The sequence below is a fragment of the Ursus arctos genome, unplaced genomic scaffold (genome assembly GCF_023065955.2).
Source record: "Ursus arctos isolate Adak ecotype North America unplaced genomic scaffold, UrsArc2.0 scaffold_31, whole genome shotgun sequence".
In the NCBI taxonomy this organism is placed as follows: domain Eukaryota; kingdom Metazoa; phylum Chordata; class Mammalia; order Carnivora; family Ursidae; genus Ursus; species Ursus arctos.
The window spans coordinates 17265807-17283169 of NW_026622997.1; the positions used below are offsets into that span (position 1 = coordinate 17265807).

At 49.4% G+C, this 17363-nt stretch overlaps 1 protein-coding gene across 1 annotated transcript in view; it reads right to left on the minus strand.

The window, feature by feature from the left end:
* The window catches only part of GFOD1 (Gfo/Idh/MocA-like oxidoreductase domain containing 1), a 107378-nt gene that overhangs the window by 7437 nt on the left and 82578 nt on the right, over positions 1–17363 (minus strand). The gene's annotated exons all lie outside the window — the stretch shown is intronic.

The window sequence follows — 17363 nt, forward strand, 5'->3', positions numbered from 1 at the left end:
TAAATCACGGATTTAAATATTGACTCATTTTACTGTACTTAAATAGCCTATATTTTGGAGAGGTTTTTTAAATATTTGCCAATATATAATATAAAACGTTTCATTTCATGGTTCGTGTCTATAAGTCCATAACATTTTATACACAAATATATTTTACTTGTAAAATACGGATAAATTTAAAATTTAAATATAAAATATAAGTCCTATGGAAGTATACAATATATTTTTACATATAAAATGTTTTATTAAAATTATCTTCCGTATGAGATGTTTTATAACTTTATTTTATATGTAAAACATAATGTATTAAAAATGTATTACTAGAAATATGTAGGGAAGAGAAGAGTGTCTCTGTCTTGATAGAACCAGAATATGTAAGCTTAAGTCATAGCCAAGGCAAGTCCGATTAAATACGAGGAAGAATTTCTTAATGATATCCTCCAGAGGTCTAAGCTTTTAACTCTCTCCCCTACAACCACAAACAAAGGATTATATTTTGAGTGTTATCCTGCTTGTTTATTCTACATTACGGATTAGGGCTGGCAGTGGTCAGAGATATGTTTGTTTACTGTTTTCCCACTCTTGACACGAAGAGTGGGTATTCCCTGCATCTGAGGGGTGGGCAGTGGCTGCTTCCTCACAGACCCCCATCTGGCTCGTGGTGGGGTTTGGTGCTTTGGGCCAATGCAGCTGGGGCCAAATAACAATTAGGCTTATTGTGATGACTGTACTGGGTGCATAAATTACAGGTAGATTCAAGCCCTTTGGGAGACTAAGTGATTCTGGGTCTGGAGAAAACAAAGGATCAAAGGAAAGAAGAGTGACAGGGGACAAGAAAGGGATTTATTCTGTAGAAGCCAAGAGTGAGGGAAGAAAAACAACTCAGCTGCACCTGTAGAGACAACCAACTGGAACTTAATAATAATAACAACAACAACAACAACAACAACAATAGAATGACACGGATTTTGTTAGTAAGCCAGATTAAAGGTTGCTAGGTGCAAAGACTTGGGGAGCTTCTGAGTCAGGGTACATGTCTGCCTGTGGCTGGTCTCTCTTGTCTAGTCATGCTTTGCACATTGACCCTCTAGTGGGGACCTGTCTATTCCAGCCACAGACAGGGGAGATACCCCAGGGAAAGGGAGCAACGAGACACACACTCCCATCCCAGTTGTCCTGACTGCGGACATTCAACTTGACAGAACCCATGAAATCTCACAACAAGCTGAGCTGAGATAGGGTTCTGTGGGGGTCCTGCAACTGTGGGTGTCTGTCCAGAGATGCCTGGACAAGGCCATGGTCTGGCCCGTGGCTCTCATTTTCCCAGTGGAAGAACTAGCCAAACAATAGACGTGGTCAGAACAGATTGTAGGAAATAAATACGATCGATGGCTGTCAATTTCCATACACACATTTAATTCTGGCCCTGAATGAAAGGCCTGGAAGCCACACGATGACCACATCTTGTCTCTTCCATACTGGCAGAGCTGGCTGGCTTTTCTAATGACCATGAATGATCAGTAAGAAGCTCCTTTAACTCTTAGCAACCAGTTGAGTACTAAGGCTCTGGAAGAGGGACGAGGAAACACTGGTTTGAATTACCAAATGTGCCATGCGCTTGCGAAACATAACGTTCTGATAACACGATCCTGTCGGCATTAGGCTCATGTAACACCAGCTCATACTGGCAGGAGCAGATTTACATGTAAACGGATTGGTAGGTCAGTGCAGGGACAGGTGACTAATGCTGCCAAAATCTGCCTCACACCTGCTGGATAGGGGCTGTGGCCTCTCCTATACCCTACCTCAAGGTCCCCCCAAACCAGGACCCTGCCTGTCATCGTCTTAGTGCACTTCCTGTCATCTTAATGACACATGAGAAAAAGTTTCTTATTTTTCTATTATACTCCCTTTTTAAAAAATTTTTTATTTATTTATTTGAGAGAGAGAGAGAGAGAGAGCATGAGCCATGGGGAAGGGCAGAGGGACAAGCACATTCCCCGCTGAGCACAGAGCCCATCGTGGGGCTCGATCCCAGGACCCCAAGATCAGGACCTGAGCCAGAAGTCTGAGGCTTAACTGACTGAGCCACCCACCTGCCTTATTTTTCTATCATAAAAAACTACAAAATAGTAAAAAAAAAAAAAAAAAAAAAGGGAACATTACTTGACTCCCCATCCACACACCCAAAACCATCACTAAATAGGTAATTCTTTGCAGCTCTAGAGATGAAAAGATTCTGTTGATAGCTCCTTCTCCAGAAAACGCAACATGAACAGACACACGAAGCCCTCTCCCCTTCTGAAACTCAGGCATGGCTCCCCCGCCGTTCTGAGATCCGTTAGGCTATTTACGTTAGGCTATTTACGTACGCTGTGGCTCCATGCTACACGATCCAGTCCTCAAAGACAAAGACTGGCTCTCATTTCTCAAGCCTGCGCTGTGCCCGCAGCGCCCAGTGGATGTGTGGCCTGGCCCCACCTTACAGCCCACGCTCTTAGCAATATCCACACTTCCCGGATGGGTCTCCGCAACCTCGTCACTCGCGATACCTACAAAGCACAGAGGAGACTTCTAGGAATCTACCAGAAAGAATCTAAAACGTAAGCATGGCTTGTTGCCCAAAGAGGCTTCTCACTGAATTATTTATTAAAGCAAAAAACTAGGGACAATGCAAATGCCCAATGATAGGAGAATGGGTAAGGGAGCTGTACTACAGCCGTATAATGGAATAATTGTGAAGCCGCTGGACGTGATGCCAGTGAAGACTTTTTAATGGCAGGCGAGATGATTATGATGTCATGTTAAGTGAAAAGGGGCTCTATTCACAGACATACTATGATCTCAACTCTCTCTTAAAAATACAAAAGAAGAAGAGAAAGTCTGGAAGGGAACACCTCAAAATGTTTACAGTGGTTAATTCATTAGTAGGATTATGACTGATTGGTATTTTCTTCACTGTGTTTTTCTGTGTGGTCTAAGTTTCTCTTTTAGGGTCAGAAAAAAATGTTTGCTTTTCTTTTTCTTTTAAAGACCATATCTATTTATTTAGGAGAGAGAGAGAGAGCACGAGCAGGGGGAAGGGGCAGAGGGAGAGGGAGAAGCGGACTCCGTGCCGAGTGGGGAGCCCAACGTGGGGCTCGATCCCAGGACCCCAAGATCATGACCCCAGCCGAAGTCAGACACTTGACTGACTGAGCCACCCCAGGCACCCCTTAGTTTTTCTGTTTTAAACCCAAAGGAGACTCGAAGACCTTTGAAGGATGGTGCTCACGTGATGGTGGAGGGCCCTCCAAGGCCTAGGGTGGGCAGGCAGGTGCGAGAGCCAGTGGACCTGTCCCCGTCCGTTCCCGTGTCCCAGCGGGCTGGTGAGCACTCCACGGACCCTCAACTGTGGCTGCTTAGAGGTTCAGGCTACATTGCAAGGACTTCTGGCTCCAATTCCTCAGGACTTCTTTATGATTCTGATGAAAGCTATGGACTCTCTTCCGAAGATGCGGTTCAAACATACACACACAACTGTACCCACACCCCAAGCCCATGCACAGTTCCCTCAGGTTCCGAGGAACAGGCATCTCCATCATAAACTGTACAGTAACTTCTTCTTTTTAAATTATGTGTGTATATATTTTTATTTTTTTAGTAGGCTCTATGCCCAACATGGGGCGCGAACTCACAATCCCCAGATCGAGTCACGTGCTCTACCAAGTGAGCCAGGCGCCCCTGTACAATCACTTTTTGAAGGCTTTATGACATTTTGTTAAAAACAAGATAATGCTTCCAGTTTTAAAAGAAACCCAAAATGCAGAGCTAGCAGGCTGTTCACTGATTCGTAAAGCAAATTCATTTTCTCTCTGCTCTGGACACTCTTACCGCAACCCTACCCCCCTTGGTGGGGCTTCTGCAAAGCACCCTCTGGAGCCCCCCAAATCCTCAGGTCCTCTTTCCCCAGCTTCTCCCCATCAAAATGCCCAGAACCTGAGGCTCCAAGGTCCTTAGCAGTTTCACAAGAACAAAGGGCTTAGGCTAAAGAAATACAATTCTACGTTTTGTTGTTTGCTTATTTGGCTTTTCTGATTTTTAATTTCAGCTTTACTGAGGTATAATTGACATATAAAATTGTAAGATTTTTTTTTAAAGATTTTGTTTATTTTGAGGGGGAGGGGCAGAGGGAGAGGGAGAGAGAGAATCTCAAGCTGACTCCCTTACTGAGCGCGGAGCCTGACGCGGGGCTCCATCTCACAACCCTGAGATCACGACCTGAGCTGAAACCAAGAGTCAGACGCTTAACCAACTGAGCCACGCAGGCGCCCCGAAAATTGTAAGATATTTAAAGTGTACATTGTGGCTATTTGATATACGCACGCATTGGGAAAGTATTTCCACCGTCTGTTTGGTTAACCTCTCATGTTTATCTGTGTGTGAGCAAACTTAGGTTCTATCCTCTTAGCAAATTCCAATTATGTAATACAATGTTATCAGCTATAAACACCACGTTTACATAAGCTCCTCAGCTCTTATTCATCTTCTAGCTGAAAGTTGGTCCTTAAAGGGATACAATTCACATTGTTGACTTCCAGTCATCAGACACAGTGTGTGTGTGTAGGGGTGTATGCAGGTGTGAAAGTACATGAGTGTAGCACACAGCATCCCCTCACTCCTAAAATCACATGCAGTGTAAAGGGAACTTACATTGTCTGGGTATAGGGTTGACACACCCAACGATCCTGGGTGTGTCAGATGCCGCAGAATATAGGCTGGGATTTCTTCCAAAGAAAGCAGAGACATACCTGCCTTCCGGATGGCCTCTGTCAGCCTGGGCTTTGGTCTGGCTCTCCAGAAAATACCACAGCTCTTTGGTGTCTTTGTGATTTTCAGGTGTCTTAGCACAATGCTTTTCTTGCTGCCCCTGAGAAAGTGCTAGGATACGCTCTAAAGAGAAAAGCCCTATCTCTATTTTGTGCTGAAAAGGAAATAACAAGTGGGGGCCAAATCCCGCACTCCTCCCTAAGGACACGACTTTGATAGGAAGGGAATAGATACCATCAGGGCAAAAGGAGCTGAAAGACTGTTTCTCAGGGAGAGAAGCTCGGGGAGAGACAGAAGGCCCTTTTCCCTGCCTGCCCCCAAACAGCCATGGCTGATTCCTAATGGGAAACCACGAGGGGAAGAGTATGACCTTGGTCTCTGCTCTGTAGACCCTAAGAGGAGAGTGTGTGTTTTCTCACTCCTGGGAGGACCTTACCAAAAGGCCAAACATGCTCCCTTAGGAGTTTCGACTCTCTTGGGGCAAGATGTGGTGTCTCCTTCTAAGGTGAAAGATCCACAACTCTGGCACCCCAAACCATCTTTTTTTTTAAAGATTTTATTTATTTGACAGAGAGAGACACAGTGAGAGAGGGAACACAAGCAGGGGGAGTGGAAGAAGGGGAAGCAGGCTTTCCGCTGAGCAGGGAGCCCGATGCGGGGCTCGATCCCAGGACCCAGGGATCATGACCTGAGCCGAAGGCAGACGCTTAACGACTGAGCCACCCAGGCGCCCGGCACCCCAAACCATCTTAAAGAAAATCATGCCGCAGAGGACCAAGCCAATCAAGGACGTAAAACATATGGATTCGATCGCACTCCAAATAAACAGGCCATGTGAAATGGAAAGCAGAAAAAAGTGCTACGTGACTGAGAAAGAGTGTTTTGTGTTTTGCCAAGCCCCAAATATTTCCCAACCTCCGGAGAGTTTCAGTTAGGCCCACTGGTGCTCACACTGAGGCAGAGGAAGAGCTTTCTGGGCATTTGGGGACAATGGTGGATGCAGTCACCCTGCTGCTCCCCGCCCCAGAAGTGATCTGAGTCATTATACCATCACCCTCTGCCTAGCTCTCTCCACCGAGGGATCTGCCCCTGCACCCAGAAATGGATGCCTTGGAATCTTGCCACATTTGTCAAGGCGGTGCAGTGACTCTGGGTGGGTGGCAGAGAACACATCAGGACTGGCCTGGCATGTGGGGCAGTCTTCACAGCCCGCCTCCACTGTACACCATTTATCCTTTTGCACTAAGACAAAGAGCCTAAGCTGGGTCTTTTGGGGATCGAGAGCAGCAGAATACAGCACCCCAGAATGTACTGCTCTGGCACGTGGATTATTTCGAGACTGAAGACAATGAGCAGACTCAAGGAGAGCTCTTTATCTCCTCCTAGACTGCCTAAAAGAATTCAGCTAGAGGGGCTGAACCAGGAAGAGAGAGCTATTACCAGAGATAACTTTTCATATCAGAAAGACTTATCTGCATGGCCTGGGGAACATTCATTAGTCAAGCATTTGTCCTCTTTCATCTTCCTGCGAAATGTCTTCTCCTCCCCTTTGAGGCCCCAGACCCCTGCACCCTCTTCTGCTTATCTTGGTTCTGATCTATAAGCCTCAAGGACCTGACTGCCAGGGAGTCTCATGTTTCTATAGGGGCTCCCGTACATAAGAAATTTGTTTTTCTCCCGTTACTGTCTAATGTCAATTTAATTTTTAGCCAACCAAAAAACTTAGAAGGGGAGATGGGAAACGTTGTCTGCCTCTTACAGCACTTTGCTGGAACAAACTTCATTTTTCAAGTGAGAACCCCCTGTCAGCAAATAAAGTGAGAGCATCTTTGTCCATAAAACGGTGGGACTAAGACCTTCTCACCTCTATCACGGAGCTGAAGCAGGGGAGAAAATGAGATCAATGGGAACACTCTGGAGGGTGAAAGCGCAACGTGCAAGACCGCGTGCCTGCTTTGTCAGAAGCTTTTAAAATGAAATAATTCCAGAAGGAGCTTTACTGCCCTCCTGAGATCTCTCATGGGGAAATGGGAAATTGGCTCCCTCCGCGGCCTGCTGAGTGTGTTCGCTGTAGTGAGCATGGTATCCAGGGCGCTCACGAGGGGTTAGTGCTGCAGAGAAGGAGTTTCCAACCAGCAGACCCTAAGCCATCTTCAGGCAGCTGCGCCCCCACCCTCCAAGCTCAAGGGCTCCTAGCTAGGGCTGGGTACCCACCCATATCGCTTTCCAGAGACAGGAGCCTTTGCAGGGGACTGACACGCCCTGCAGATGAGCCCCCCAAAGAAGCAGGGGCAAGGGACTTCCCACTGACTCCTTGAGGGAAAGACACACGCTGTCTGCTGTCCCAAAGAGCAGCCGCCCTTTCCTACCCTGGATCAAGTAGGTCATCCCCTGGGTACCTGGGGTACAGCTGCAACCCGGCCACCCAGAGACCAGAGCCATCCCCCAGGATAATCAGCCTGAAACTTCAAAGCACGCCTCCCTGCCAGCACATGGCCAATTACACACTCCCTTATCTAATCGATGGTGGAAATCTATGAGGCCAATGCTACTTTCCCACCAGTGCTTCCCAAGTATTCCACTTGTGTTGACAGCTCCTTATCTTCTGAAAGCCCAAATGGCTGCTGATCCTACAGCCGGGCTTGCAGCTGTCCTGGCAGTTTGGCAGAATTCCCACAAGAAGTCCCATCAGATGCAGCCTCCCAGTTTTTCCTCCCATTCACAGAAGGTAGAGAAGATTTCTCTGCCATTCAGGCCAGGAACTCGTTATCTTCATTTATACTCCATTCTGTCAGCGTTTCTGTGCTAGGCACTGGGCCTGAAAAATGAGTAAGAACGATAAATTGGAGCTCTCGGTCTAGTAGAGAAGACCAACCAGAAATGAGGGATTACAGTATTTTATAGATTACGGGGTCTAACAGGGATACGCAGTGAGAACAAGAAGAAGGGCTGTCCCACCGATTTGGGCGTGGTAGAAAGGTCTTCTGGAGAGGTGACATTTCAGCAGGGTTCTGAAGTATGTGTAAGAGTTTACCAGAGGGACTCCTCGGTGGTTCACTCACTTAAGCCTCCAACTTTTGATTTCAACTCAGGCCATGATCTCAGGGTCGTAAGATCGAGCCCTGTGTCAGGCTCTGTGCTCAGTGCAGCATCTGCTTCTATCTCTCCCTCGGCCCCACTCCCCCACTTGCACTCTCGCGCTCTCTCTCTCTCAAATAAATGAATTTAAAAAAAAAGTTTACTTGAATGAATATTCAGAAGATTCAGGTCTCATTTAGAAAATGGTTGAAAACAAGAGTGTTTAACCTAGGATCTGAGAAACCACTAAAATTGGAAATTATATGTATATATCCTGGTGTTTAATTTTCTGGAAGATTCACTAGAGTCTTAAAAGATTTTATGATTCAAAGGAGATCAAGCAGAACTGGTGTGTAGAGCAAAAGCAAAACTGAAGGGAGAGTAAAGACAAATCTCTGGTTTTAATGGAACTAAGTATCCAAACACACTGGATACTTGTAACCTTTCCTTCCCCTCTCCCGGGGTTTCACTCACTCCCTGCAACAGAGCATTCAGTCCAGCTCTGTCTCTGCTCTGGCTCGTCCCTCCTTCACCCACTAGGGGCTGGCATCTTCTCCCCCTCCACACTCCCGCCTACCCCCACCCCCCCAGACACACGTGTTTTTTTTAAAGCTGAGAATGCTTCTTTCAGCACCAGCAGGGATGACTTGTCTAAACCCCACTCCGTACCCTCTGGCCCTTCTTCCATATAAACTGGGAGGACAGCCCCTTTGGAGAAATCCCTCATCTTCAATCCCCAGGAGAGTTTCTGACAACTTCCCAACTCAGACTGCTAATCTGATCTGTTTGCAATAACAATGACATACTTTAAATTTTCTTTCTTTCTTTCTTTCTTTCTTTCTTTCTTTCTTTCTTTCTTTCTTTCTTTCTTTCTTTCGAGAGGAGGGGCAGAGGGAGAGAATCTCAAGCAGACTCCCCGCTGAGTGCAGAGATGGACACCGGGCTCAATCTCAGGACCCTGAGATCATGACCTGAACTGAAATCAAGGGTCACTTAACGGAGTGAGCCACCAGGCGCCTCAATGACGTACTTTAAAACAGCAACCACAACCAGCTACTGAGCACTTGTGCCAGAAGGGGCTGAGCATTTTACACACGCTTCCATGTTTGTAGTGTACACACCCCCATGAAGCGGGTACTAATGCCGTACCCATCTCACAGATGTGGAAACTGAGACTCGAAGAGGGGTAACAACTTGCCCACACTTCCACAAGTCAGTGACTGGTAGAGCTGGGATTTGAACCCAGACTGCCGGGCTTCAGAGCAAACCTGGTCTTCACTTTTACACTCCTACTGCCTTCAGAACACCCTTGTCCTCAGGCTGGCTCGGTTGTCTTCTGTCTGAATTGTATACAACACCCAGAGGTGACATCCCCCTCTCTGATGCATGCTCCCAATGCCGCCAGGCAACACGTGCCCGTGCACACGTGTGCAATGCCTGTAACACGCGGCACCTCACGAGAGCTCCAGGGAGAACCGTGTGGCTGACCGTGGAGAGCATCAAACACCAGGGAGGTGGGGGTGCCCACTGCCCCGCTGGATGACAGCCAGAAGCCCCGAGCATCATGATTAAGTTTCCATTCTAAATTCAAACCTCACACGGAAATAGGTCAAGGGTGACCTGCCTTCGGTTCCGTCTGTCCAGGCCCCTGGTGCCCTTGGTGGGCTCCGAAAGAGGCGAACGACCAGAGAAAGGAAATCAGCACAGCTAATGTAGGTGGGACTTGGTATGGAACCGAATTAGACGTTCAAGTGCTTTTCTATCTCCAATGGCCCTGAGAGGTCAGCCTCTATCCCACCAATGCTTTTTATGGGTCCCCCCGCCCCCCCACCACTCAGGACTGTTGTCTAAAGCCTCCTTTTGCAGAGGAATGCCGACCAGGTGTTGGATTTTCTCAGACTATTTCGTGCACATTAGATTATCTAATCATTGAGCCCATAACAGCAGGGATATCCAGAGCAGGGACAGTGCTCATGAAACACGTTTCATTTCCGGCTTCCCCACTGGTAAATCCCAGGCATCTGTATCACTCTTGGCCTGTTCGTGTTGAGAGTGAACGTGATGTGGGCAAGTCACAAGCCAGCCCCCTCCAGCCTGGGCATTCCACCGGAGGGAAAAGCTGGCCGCTGCTAGCCCAGGGGAGACAGCAGGTGGTGGGCAGAAGCCAGAGACCTTCGAGGCTAGTGGCGAGCTTCCTGGTAGGTAGGCCTGAGGTCCTTCCCTGCCTGTGGGTGGCACATACAGACCCCAGGGTGAGGGGCAGGAGGCAGTGAGAGGGCCCACGGGAGAACAGAGGCCTGGGGTTGGGCATTGTGGCTGCAGTGGTCATGGACTTGGGGACAGAGGAAAATGGCCAGGCTATGGGCTGCCAGTGGAGTCCTGCTATGGTTGTCCCAAACAGCCAAATGACAGCCACTGCATCTTACTGGGCCTTATTCTGGGGAGTGGTCTGGAACCGCCCCTCTCGAGCTTCCACCGCTATTCCACACTCGAACAAGCCAGAATTCAGAGGACACCATCTGGACACAGCTGGCGCACGTAGGCCACCACTTTCCCCACAGAAGCAGCCACGCCCCACAGTGGCAGAGGACACAGGGCAGAATGCTGAGCCACGGGGTCACCAGAGTCGTCCAAAAGAGACTGAGTTACTGAAACTGTAAATGACTGGGCTGGGTGAGTCGACTGGATGGCACTATAATTCCATTCCCTACCCACGCATCTAGCAGGATGGGGGCCTAGAAGGGTATGGAAGTAGAGTGTGAATTTGCATCACACATCGAAAAGGGTGGGAAGCCCCACATTATCTCCCAAAGCCCCGCCACTGTCCTCTCCAAAAACTCAGTACCGAATTGCCAATTTTTGAGTCAACGCTTTCCAGAGGAACTCTCTCCTCACTGTGCATATACCACGTGAGACAAGAGACTTTAGGGCGCCGGGGTGGCTCAGTCGGTGACGCGTCTGCCTTCGGCTCAGGTCATGATCCCAGGGTCCTGGGATCGAGCCCCACATCGGGCTCCCTGCTCACTGGGGAGCCTGCTTCTCCCTCTCTCTCTGCAGCTCCCCCTTCTTGTGCTCGCTCTCTCTGTCAAACAAATAAATAAAATCTTAAAAAAAAAAAAAAAGACAATAGACTTTAGGCAACTTCTCAAACCAAAGAGGAGGAAACTCCATTCAAAACAAACTCTCCAGTGAAGGGATGACAGCTACACTTACCCAGTGATGTGTGTGTGTGTGTGTGTGTGTGTGTGTGTGTGTGTGTTTAAAATCAGATTTCACACAGCCTAAGTTTTTGGCCTCTCTTAAACAATAGAAAGATTCAGAAACATTGGGTTTCTAACCCCCAGACCCTCTTGCATGACAACGATCAGCTGGAGCTTCTGGCTTCCAAAGCTGGGGGGTGCCTGCACCTCCAGCAGCCCCCAGTCCCCGCCAGTCCCCAGTGAAGGGCTGTGTTAGTTTTCTGTTGCTGCCCTAACGAACTACCAGGAACAGAGCTGCTGAACCCAACAGCCATTCGCAGGGTCTCTGCTTCGGGTTTCACAAAGCCACTCTGGGGAAGGATGTGCTTCCAAGTTCACAAGGCTGCTGGCTGAGTTCAGGGCTTTGGAGCTAAGGGCCTGAGGTTCTCTGCTGGTTTCCCGGTGGCTGTTCAGCTTCTAGAAGGGCCTGCATTCCTCAGGTGCGCTGCCACACGCAGCCCAGGGATGGTAAATGCAGGCCAGTCCTTAGGCCGGAATCTCCCTGACCTCCTCTTCTGCCACCAGCTAGCGAGAACCCTCTGTCTTGAAAGGGTTCCTGTTATTACATGAGGGCCCGCCCAGATCATTTCCCTTTGGCCGTAAAACTTAATCACAGGAAGGACACAGGGGAGCAAAGGTCATCTTCAATGACACCACTGCACTCCAATCCGTGTGCACGTGAGCTCGGGGGAAAAAAAGTCCTGCCGGGAGGAAGATTCTCAAGTATTCTCCCCACGTAAAGCATCTCAGACACGTGTTGACATCCCTTTCAAATCAACCTTTGTTTCTGTGTTCTTTCAATAATTTTTACTGCATCAGAAAGAAAGCCTGAGTGAGGTACTCTAGGCTTTAAGAACCTATTATTAGTCTCCTTGTTACCACGGAGATTGTGTCCCCGATTCAGGGCTCCCTGTAGGCAGCCGTAATAGGAACAGGGCCGGCAGGGTGGCGGGCTGGGTCTCCGGGGGCCGAAATGGGCATAATAAGCGAAGAGGAGCCGAAATTGTCAAGAATCCACTAGATGCCGGTGGGCTCAGAGAAGCCTCCCGCCGGCACCATTATCTCCGTTTGTCCAGAACTGGTCCTGGAGGCTCAGAGAGATTTGGATGGCCCAGGATCGCAGGCAGGTGGCAGGTTCCCACTGCAAATTCAGCTCTGTGTTCCCAAAGCCCTCGGTTTTCCACTCTCCAGCTGAGGAACCACGGCAGGTGGAAGGGGAGAAGCAGGATTAAATGCCAGAGCCTCGGAGCTACCAGATGCCTTAATAAAGCAGCCCCAAATCCTGTGGGCCCCACTGGACCCCGGCACAGAGTCCGGAAGGGATGTGGGGAGGCACCGGAGGTGGTGGGGGGCAAGGCTAGCGCCCGAAGGGGGAAGAGCTGGAGAGCAAAGGGCTGGAGGCCCCACGCTGAACCACAGCGGTTGCTGGCCTGGCGAGGCCGGCGTCCAGTTGCTCCACATCTATGGCTGGGAGCGGCCCAGGGAGCAACTGAAAGGGGCCGGTCAGGAAGGAGAGCGGCTGGGGAAACAGGTCGTGGCGGGGACAGGGTTCCCACAGCTGAACACAGGAAGCCCTGCAAGGGCTACAGCCCTCAGCACAAGCGGGCACCCGCCGCTTGGCCGAAGGAACTGGGCAGCAAGGCGCTTGCCACATACTCCACTTCTGAGAAGCAGTGGCCCAGGGGCAGAACGATAGCAGGGTCCACGCTACTGCACCAGCCCGTGGAGCCCAGGAGGGCAGATCCTGGGGGAGAATAAACACCTCAATGAGGCCAAAATGTGCCCCGGAGAGGAAAGCAGACCCGGGCTCCATGCTTCCTCACGAACACAGCATGGGCCTCACCCCGCTGCCAGGGCGGACGGCAGGCGATCCGTTCTAGGTCGGGGCTCCTGCTGATGCGGCCACACCATAGCAGTCAACCCCTGGCACAGCCAGGAGGTAAAGCAGATCTGGGGTTCCTGGAAGACGGTCAGGGTAGTCACGAGCAAAGCACTTCCCCGACTTGTCGTTTTCAGGGGCTGTCTGCCCTCTGAAGCTCCTTGCTCTATCTGAGAAACGCCTCACTGTGTGTGTGAGTCCTGGTGGGAGGTAGAACTTCTGCCCTCCCGTGGAAGCCAAGCAAGGGGTATGCTTTCCCAGCAGCCTTTGCAGAAGGGGCATGGGCACAGGCCTGGGTCTGGCCAACCAGGAACCCTGCCTGGGTTCAGTTCATAAGAAAAGCAGAGGATGGAGGGTCTAGGCTGGTGGTCAGGCTGGTGATATCCAGTTTTCAAGGGCTGCGGTGGCAGTGATTCCAAAGATGCCGGCACCACCGAGAAAGCAACAGGGTCCGTCCGTGTTGATTGGGTTCTCTGGTGTGACTTAGATGGGGATTCCAGCTGCCAAGGCTTCCGTTGGTCCTCCTGTTTTCCAAGCTTACTTCCCCAGCCTAACATTTCTGTGATGAACTAATCTCCTTTCAAGAAATCCTACTGTGTTAAAATCAGTCAGGTGGTTTCTGTTGTTGGCCATCAAAGTGTTTCTCCAGGACAAGATTTTATAAGCTTTCTGGATCCCTTTTTGAAAAGGCTGATTTGAGCACAGAGAAACCATTGAGTGTCTGTTAATAAAGCACCCAAAGATCCAGTGTGGTTTATTGGAAAGTGAAGGGGAACGAGGGTCGGGTGATGTGTTTTGAAGTTCTGATTCCAGCACGTGGAACTGTGTGACCCATGCCATTTGACATCGAGGAAACTGGGTTCCCATGTCTATAAAATTGGAAAGTAACACTTTCAAGAGGCTGCTTTGAGGATGAAATGACATATGGGCAACTCTCCGGCCACGTAAAGAGTGCTGGTGAATGTCTACTGAAATCAACAATGGATCCAACTAAAAACTGCTCCTGTCAGCAACTAGAGCTACAAGAATTAACACCTCGGGCAGCAGTGACGTCCGTGCGTGGTGGCAGAGGGCTGGGTACGTACCAAGACTTGAAATCGAAATGGGTTCTAAGTCGGACTCTGCCACCAATTCAATGTGCAAAAGCCATCTTTGAAATGGGGCTGCTATCTGGCCCGGGCAGCTTTATAAGGTCGTTGACAGCGTGGCACAAATGGGACATAAGAACGTCTGCTGGAAGGAGCAGTCAGTACAAGAAGAAAGTTACTGCTGACATGAGGTAGCAAAACAGAAAACCTACAAACCCAATCTACGGCAATGCTCTAGGTCTGGAATCACTGGTCTGATACCGGCTGCTCACGTGAGTGAGAACAAAATGCAGACCCTACGGGCACCGACTGGGGTGATGATTCACTCCATACACCGCACCCAGGGGCTTCTGTTGGCATTGTTGGCTGTATGGGGTGGCGACAGGGAGGCAAAATGCAAAGCAAAGGCAGGCTGAGACATTTAGCTGTGCACCTTATTAGCTGCTAGCAAATAATTGCAGCTCAGCTAGTGATGGAAGGCTGCAAATGAGAACCCCTCTTCCTGAGAACAAATCCGCCCCCTTGGTTGCAGCTGATACTTTAACAGATCTGCTAGGAGGAGGATCCAGAGCTCAGAACCTTAGTGATGGGCAAGACTGAGGGAGGAGGCTGGTGGGGGGTGGGGGGCGGGGGTGCAGTTTATACAGCACCTCACTGAGCACAGAGATCTGGGCTTCCCTGAGCAGTCCGGAAGCCAGCAATTTCTTCCCTCCTCCAGCCTGTTCTTTTAAAGGGACAGTACTTAGTTTTTCACCCTGGGACCAGGAGACAGACAACCCTCCGCGCATCGCTGGTGACAGTTTCAGCAAGCCCAGTCCGCTGAGGCTGAAAGCTGCAAACTGCTCTCTGGGAGTGGAGACAAGTCATATTGCCCCAGGCGCTGGCTAGGAGGAGTCTTGAGTTTTTTGTGGGGGGGGGGGGTGGTTTCCAACAATTTGCAAACAATGCGGACTCTTTTTAAACAAAGAATCCTCAGTTGGCAGGAACTCCCAGAAAACTGGGCACACCTCAGTCTGGGTTTGCCCCCGTGATACTAGTTGAAAGCCTGAGAAACTAGACAGCCCTTGGCTTGCTTGGTGAAGTCAGGTGGCAGCAGCCCCATTTTACAGATGAAGACGTGGACTAAATCTTAATCCTTTCTCTTCTCCATAATACTGTGAGAGGCCCTGGAGGAGGCTGGGATACAACATACAAGAACCAAAGGTTCTAAGGGCTCCAGCCCCAGGGGGAAAGAGTCCTAGCAAGGCTGTAACGGTTCCAGATACATCCTGAGGATGCCCCTTCGTGGCAGGGACTCTTTCGCTCCCAGGAGAGGGGTCTGCAGGGGCACAGTGCTGGAACAACCTGGCCCGGGGCTCCTGAGCACCTGATCACTCATCAGACTTGTGCACGACTCGGGTCGAGTATGGGGGGAGATGCCCAGATGTCTTAGACGCAGCAGATGCCCTAACGGTGTGCCAGATACAGAGAACGCAGACAAAGACCAGGCTTGGTGTGCTGTGTGCCACACTGCGGAGGGGTGTTGGAGCAGTAGGACTGCTGTCCGTGCCCGGGAAGCAGTTCCTGAGGCTTTTAAGCCCTCTGAGAGCAAAGAGCCAGCCTCTGCCAAGGGGCCTCCCTGTGGCTTGTCCCCCTCCCGCTTGGTAGGGTGCTGTCCTCCACCCTGGGAGGTCACTGCCATTCCCATTTCACAAACCAACTACCCAAATTCATATGCTAGTGATACAGCTGGGATTCCAATGCACGGATTCTGGCTCTGTGTATCTGCGGCTCCTTTTGAATAATACGTTGCAATTCTAATAGCAATTATTTGACAGCCAGGAAAACACGACTACAAAGGAATCAAGTTGTAATCACAGATTTTCATGTAACCTTTTGTTCAACTGCAAACACGTATTAAAGGCCTCCTGGGAAAGAAATGGGAGGGAGTGCCCCGGCCTCTACCTGATCTTATATTTTCCGCAACTGGTGTCTGTGCTTTAGAACCATGGTTCCCAACCTGAATGCCTCAGCACCCAAGGCATGCAGGGGTCCCACACGGAACTCTCGTGGGCACTGCAGTGTATTTTAAATGTCTGAGGAACACAAAGTAGTAGTCAGCATCTACTGGACATTACGGGAACCTCTGGCTCAAGGAAATTTAGTTTCAACATTGGATTGCATGGCATTCCTTTCAATAACATCCAACCTCTATGAAGCTGGGTTTTTGGCAGTTGCTGTGATGAAAACAGAGAGTACCAGGCAAAAATCCAGGTTGGACAGAAAATGAGAGTGGTTGTATCTTGACTCCAAGGTTTGAGAAGTTGAGCAGTGCCCAACAGGCACACATATACCATTACAATTCATTCTGATCATTTAAGAATGAAGTACAAGCGTTCTCATTCTTTCAATTTATGTGTTATTTTTTTCAAGTATCCTGCATGTGAGAACACAAATACTTATTATTTGGATTTACTAAATTGTTAGGTCTTTCTATTGTCTTCGGAGCACCATGAAAAAGTACTGAGACACTAAAGATAGTGTGAATGGAGAATGTTTGGGAACTTCTGCTCTAGAACATTCTGTGAACTCCCTCCTCTCACCCATAATTATAAGTTCTTTGAAGGTAGAAGCCATCTTGTACTGGTCAATACTTTGGTTTTCCCTCAGCAACGTACCTGGCTTGCTGTAGATACTTTTTAGATACTTGTTCACAACTGGCAATAAAAGAATGAACCCCGCCATGAGAAGCCCTTAAGCATCCACAGAGGTCCAGCAAGGTGTGAGTGATTATGGGGTGATTACACTCCAGCTCACAGATCCTACCAGCTGGCAGTCAGAGATGCATAAAGCACCTGCTGGGCCCTAGCGAATACATACAATTTTCTGAGCTCTCAGATGCAAAGTTAAATAATCAACGGCCTCTTAAGGGTTTTGAATACAAATAAAGATACAGCATTTGAGTATAAACCACCTTAAACGCCTCTGAAAAGGAGACTTCTTTGCCCATGAGGTTGGGATCCTGGTTTGTTTAAGCTGAATCTATTATTGTGTCATTGAGCCACATCATTCCCTCCAGTCTCAAACGGCAGACTCACGCCTCCAGGAAGAAGAGGCCCTCGGCACACAGGGGAGGGTCAGAGCTGGAGGACAGCAGCAGAGTTCAAGTGCCAGCCCCTACAGCTCTTCCACACCCCCGCCCCCCAGCCTGGTTTCTCCCGGCTGGAACTCTGCAGAGCAGAGTTGCTTGCCGGCTTCTCTATCTGCTGACCAGGAGATAAACTGGTCGCT